At 35.6% G+C, this 6,463-nt stretch overlaps 1 pseudogene; it reads right to left on the reverse strand.

The window, feature by feature from the left end:
* Window positions 1-4,982: 4,982 nt before the first annotated feature.
* Window positions 4,983-6,234, reverse strand: LOC138837151 (vacuolar protein sorting-associated protein 37A pseudogene; annotated as a pseudogene).
* Window positions 6,235-6,463: the final 229 nt, after the last annotated feature.

A 6,463-nucleotide genomic window follows, 5' to 3' on the forward strand; every position in this document is an offset into this window, starting at 1 on the left:
CAGAGGGAAACGGAAAGCAAGAGAAACTTAGGTATAAAATACAAAGCAAATATCTTTACAGATACCTTTCAAACCTACCACAGGGTTTGGGTATAAGTGATTGATGGTGATATAACAAAGGCTATATAACAGCAAGGTGTTTTATTTTCCCCAAATCCAGCAGGGGGGAATAAATAAAACAAGAATATAAAAAGTAAAGAACTTTTAATACCTACAAGTACAGCAAAGATGAAATAGATCTTAATGCCCAGCCATATAAATATAAATCCTCATACTACTGGCGTTTTTTACTTGTATTCTATGTACTTGATGTATTTGTCTTTTTACAAAAATTTAAGAGACACTAAGAGCCAGGTTCAGAAAATATGTATGAATTTTTAATCCAATATAACAATTTTCAGACTGACAATTTCAAAGAATTATATAATCATAATTACTACATGGAGTGAACAAATTGGACATCATGAATTAAACATACAGGTAAGGAGAGAGACAGTAACAGTAGAAAGAATTTTTAAAATATCACTGACGATATTAGTATAAAACAGAAAACAAAAGACTTTGATGAACTCATCAGTGTAGTGGGAAAAATACATATGAAGATATCAGTGAGCTTAAAGACTTTTCAATAGACAGTTACCAATCTGAAATTGAGGAGATAGAAAAAGGAATGAATTAAAAGAAATAAAATATTCAGCATCTATGTGATAATTATTGAAGGTATCATATATGTATAATGAATACTAGAGAAACAAGAATACAAAGGCCAGAACAGCTGATCAAATGATAATAGTTGAAAATTAAACAAAATTTATATGAAATTCCAGAAGCTTACAGAAAACAAAGCAAAATATTTTAAAAAATCATATTTTAATGGCAGAACACCAACAGCAGAAATAAAAAAGTTACCCACCATACAGTGAGACCATTGGCAGATATTCATAGCAGCATATCAAAAAGGAACAATCACTATGTGCACATGTTCTTATAAAATAATATTTAAAGAAATGAATTCCAAGAGATGGAAATGAGATTTTTGGTGTTGGTGCTGCTGTTTTTGTTATTTTCCTTTATTTGTCATTTGAAGGATGGGGGGGCACAGAAAAGGTGGGACAAAGGGAGAACAAATGCAGCAGTGGTATTCATTAGACAGTATGTAGAAAATGAACTGACTGTCCCTCAATAGATGAATAGATCAAGAAAATGTGATATATGCTGGGTGCCGGTGGCTCATGCTTATAATCCTAGCTACTCAGGAAGCTGAGATCTGAGGATTGTGTTCAAAGCCAGCCTGGGCAGGAAAGTCCTTGACACTCTTATCTCCAATAAATCAACAGAGAAACCAGAAGTGGCATGTAGTTCAAGTGGTAGAGCTCTAGCCTTGAGCTGAAGAGCTAAGGAACAGTGCTCAGGCCCAGAGTTCAAGCCCCATGACCAACCAAAAAGAAGATATATATGAATTCAATGCTTCTATCAGAAAGAATGACACGGTCCCATTTGGAAGGACTTGGAAAAAAATCATATTAAGTGAAATAAGCCAGACCCAAAAGAACATAGGTCCCATGGTTTCCCTTATGTGTAATAAATAGTATACATCTAGGATAATCTTAGCAGATGAACAGAATAGCTCAATAGCTATGTACATATGATCATATAAGATGATGCTAAGAAAAATGAATCCCAAGATATGGGCACAGGAGGTTTTTCTTTGTTGTTGTTGTTTTTTTAATGTACTATGTGGATTTTTTTTTGTTTCTTTTACATGTACTTTCCCCTATGGTATAATTCCTGTTGTCACTGTATTTGATTTTGGTACCCTGGGTATTGTATAAATGTTTATGTCAATTAGGGAAGGGTAACAAAAAATGGTGAGTCAAAGGACAAAGATGAGAACCAATTCAACCGTGATACTCACAAAACCGTATGTTGGAAATGTTCTGTACAACTTTGGGGGAGGGCTTGGGGGAAGGGAAAGCAGGAGAAAAATGAAGGCAGGAGTAAAAAGTTAGCAAGAAATATACTAACTAACTTACTTATGTGACTGTAACCCCTAGGTACAACACCTGGACAATAAAATTTAAATTTAAATTAAACTGAAACTGTGAGTAGGGATGGGAGAGAAAAACTGGGAGAGAGCAAAGGAATGGCTGGCAGAGTTCAAAAGGAAATACATTTATTATCTGACTTACATAATTATAACTTTACCTGTACAATACATCTGTGTATTAGCTGAACAGTAATAATAAAATATATTTTTAAGAGAAAAAGAAAGACTGTCTGGTTCTAACACAATGTCTCTTAGCTGTGGTGAGTCAGAGGGAAAGTGGAAGAAAAAATGAGGGAGGGGTAAAAATGCTTGACAAGAAATGACCTCACTACCTTACTTATGGAATTATAAAGCCTCTTTGCATCACCTTTACAATAAAATTAAATTAAATTTAAAAAAAGAAAGAAAAATCACACATAGTGGAGCCTTACTTCAGAGGGACAAAGATAAAGATTTTATCAAAATCTTCTATATTTTTCCAAGCAACAATTAAATGGAGGAGAATATTTAAAGTATGGAAGAAAGACATAACAAAATAGAGCAAAACTAAAAAAGAAAGAGAAGTTTAGAATCTCATATTCAACAAAATTCTTATGAGAAGAAAACATTGTCGGGCATAAGAGAACAATAACAAAAAAAAAGTGATTTTTTTTTCTTTGTGTGTTGTGGGGCTTGAACTCTAGGCCTGGTTACTGTCATTGAGCTCTTCAGCTCAAGGCTAGAACACTACCACTAGAGCCACAGTGCCACTTCTGGCCTTTGTTTTTGTTGTTGTTGTTGTTTTTGTTTTTACTGTTTATATGGTGCTGAGGAATCCAACCCAGGGCCTCATGTATTGGAGGCAAGCACTCGACCACTCTGAGCCACCTTCCCAGCCTCAAAAGTGAGTGAACTTTGTCCTTCATCTTCCCAGATTCATCCATCAAAGTTTTTCAGAAGGAATAAAGAAAGGAGTCATCTTAAATGTCTTTCAAGATGATCTTGGTAATTCTAAATCACTTTTGATGAAATGACATTGTTTAGTGTGACACAATTCAATGAATGGACAGTCATGGTGTTAGTGACCTCTTCTGGAGAGATTATGTGTAAATAAATCTCAATCCCTATTAGGTTGGAAAAGCTCATGACCAACAACGTCTGCAGAATCCCACTCCCAGCTAGTCTTTTAGATGATTGTCCATTGCTCCCCTTAGAGTTCATTATCAAATTTGAACCATGAAGCCTTGTATTTGCCCTGGTTACTAGCCTCGAATTCACTGGTTAGAATCCTAGCTGAGGCCATTCTTGATCATCCTTGTCTATAGTTTTCACGCGTTCACAGCTGGAGAGTATTCACTATGTTTAGTCCTGCAAATTAGACTCTGACTTTCCAGTATAAAATTACAAATTTGTTTCTTTTCACATGTTGTCATAAATTTCTTATAAGGACCCAAATAATAGTCATCCCTGGGCAAATGAGTCCATCAACAATGAGGAGAGGACTCTGGAGGTAGTTTGGATCTTAAAATATTAAAAATAGCATTTTTGCTTAGATGCCTTTCTGAATAAATCTAATTTAAAATAAACTAAGTATAAAACTGGGCACTGGTGGCTCATACCTGTAGTCCTAGCTACTCAGGAGGCTGACATCTCAGATCATGACTCGATTCCCACACAGGCATGTAAATCTGTAAGCCTCTTATGTGGCTGCAATGGTAAAGCACTAGCCATGAGCATAAAATTTAAGGAACAATAACACTGAGTCCCTGAGTTCAAGTCCCATTACTGAAATAAATAGATTAGTAAATAAAATAATTTATTAATCAACTAAATATAGCTACTCTGTGGCTGTACATTTAAGAGACAATTTTCTAAACATTCCAGAGAGAACATGAGATGAAATAAAGTCATATATGTTGATGCTTGGTTTTGTTATCAATGCCATGAGAATGTATCAAAGAGTTTGATCTAGAATAAATGAGTATATTGATTGAACTCTATTATTCCTGACAACTGAGATGACAGTTTGAATATCTGGTGAATGAAATCATGTATTGATTCTTATCTAAATGACAGGTGTTCACTTTTCAAAAAGGAAGATGAAGATGAGAATTTTTTAGTTGGATTGAGGGCAGAACATATTTTGGGAAGTTGACACACAAAATATCAATCAATAGACTATCTTTTAAAGAGTTTCCTTAGGACAATAAAATATATGTAGGGGTAGCAGAGTAACATGTAAAATATATCATTCAGTTTAGAGGACTTGTGAAAGGATTAAAAAGGTGATTAGGTTTCCATGGAGATATTTTTTAAATTTTTTTTAAATTAATTTTTTAAAGTTTTATTATTGTGAAAATACCATACAGAGGGGTTACAATTACATGAGCAATGTAATTAAGACATTTTTTGAATTTTTTTATTTATTAAAGATATATATATATATATATATATATATATATATAGGTATATTTATATGTTATAGGTATATATCTGGCACATTGGCTGGTTTGATATTTTCTGGTATTATGAATATTTAAAAACAAATTGCTTTTGAAAGTTTTATTCAAAAAGAAAGAAAAAGAGAGGGTGTGGGTATCTTTCCATAGCTGAAAGTACTTAAAAATTACTGAGAGGAAAATAATCTAAAGAAGATATCATTCTTGATAAAGAAATGAGGCAGTTTCAAATTAAAAGTACAAGATTAAGTACTTTTCATAAAATATTAAAACTAAAATCACATGCATAAGGTATTTAATTATAAGAATAGCAGTGAAATTTTAAAAGGACAGGATTTATCAATGATAAATAGGCGTTTTTAGTGCAAATACTGCAGAAAAATTTTCCAAGCAAAGATCATAATCATTCTAATCTATATAAAAAACAATCTCAGTTCTTTAAACAATGTAGAGTACATCTGAATTCAGCCATTTCAATGAAATGCCAACTTACAAACCTTAAATCTAAAATAATGTACTTAGTTTTATGTCTCATTTCTCTCTTGGCGGTCCATGTTTTCAGGAAAATCTGTAATGGACCATGAAGTTGGCTGTGCATTGCTATCACTTGTTTAAGTTTCTCTTCCTTGGCTCTTCTACAGTGGCAAACTGTTCTTTTTTCCATGAAGCTACTGAGAAAATCATCTATTTCAGTTTTTCCCTCCGAGAAATCTTCAGCAATATTATCAGATTCTTCCTCAGCTTCATGTGCAGCGACTTTCCATCTTGCCTGTAGGGCACTTGCACTACAACTCTCACTCAGTTCATGTTGTCTCTGCCTCTTCTTTTCAAACGTAGATTTCATTTGTGTAAGTAACTCATACTTATCTAAAACAGTTTGCCTTTTGGCTTCCAAACTGGGCTCCAAGAGGAGAGTTTTCTTGCTAATTCCTCAATACTTTTTACTAAATCACCCTTGTCATTAATAATTTGTTTTAGTTGAGGTAAACTCAAACTGTTCTAGTAATACTTCCTCTTGTTCATTCATATCTGTGAGTTGTGACACAATTCTGAGAGTTCTGGAAATGCATCAGGGACATCTGGCATCTTGTACCCAAAACCATTTTGGCTTATAGGTGTTGAAGTTTCCATTGTGGGAACAGGCAATGGCCGACTTGAAAGGACACCAAATGTAGGAGCAGCAGACTTGGCTGTTGTATAACTTGTTGAAGAAGAAACAGTGTCAGTAACAAAGAAGTTATGTTCTGTTAGCTTCTTGAGGAGGATATGCAGGAAGAAATGGAAAACCCTAAGAAGCATAAGGAGGCAGCCCACCTGGGTTACTATACAGGTATGGAAATGCTGTTGAAGTGGGAGCTAAAACAGGAGAATTCTTCCAAAACTCATCCAACAGACTCTGGCTAATCTTTCCAAGATCTGAGTGTATTGTAAAATTGCTTACTAATTGAGAGGTAACATATATTCCATGTTTATCCATTAAAGGATGTCAGATTGGTGGATAAACACTGATTGCTGGTTTTTCCTGAGGAAACTGTGGAGGAAGTACTATATTAATGTTAATTGTCAAGTTGTTTACAGTGAAGGGCAATCTGTATTCCACATCTTTCTGTATTTCAGCTATACTGGAGTGGGAGTTCCGGAGGGACTCGATCAAGCACTGCTTCTGCTGTTGGAGGCTGGTGAGGCCACCACCAGGGATCCTGCTGTGGAGAAGGAGGCGCTCTTGGTCAGGGGAAAGAGCCAGCTCATCCTCCTCGCGTCCCTGGGGCAGGAGGCCCTACAAGGTTTGGGCCTGCTTCTCCCAGAGGCTGCCTGGCAGGTCTCCAGCTACAGAGGAGTGGCCTGAAATACCCAAGGTTCGAGTCCGGTTGTGTGTGTGTGGGGAGGAGCAGAGGGGCAGGCCGTGGGGCAAGCCAACGGCGCCTTTTACCAAGTAAACCAGGTTCCTGGTCCCCGGGTTTGGGGGACCATGACATAA

This window comes from Dipodomys merriami, unplaced genomic scaffold, assembly GCF_024711535.1.
Source record: "Dipodomys merriami isolate MVZ:Mamm:240054 unplaced genomic scaffold, mDipMer1.0.p SCAF_2632, whole genome shotgun sequence".
NCBI classification, from domain to species: domain Eukaryota; kingdom Metazoa; phylum Chordata; class Mammalia; order Rodentia; family Heteromyidae; genus Dipodomys; species Dipodomys merriami.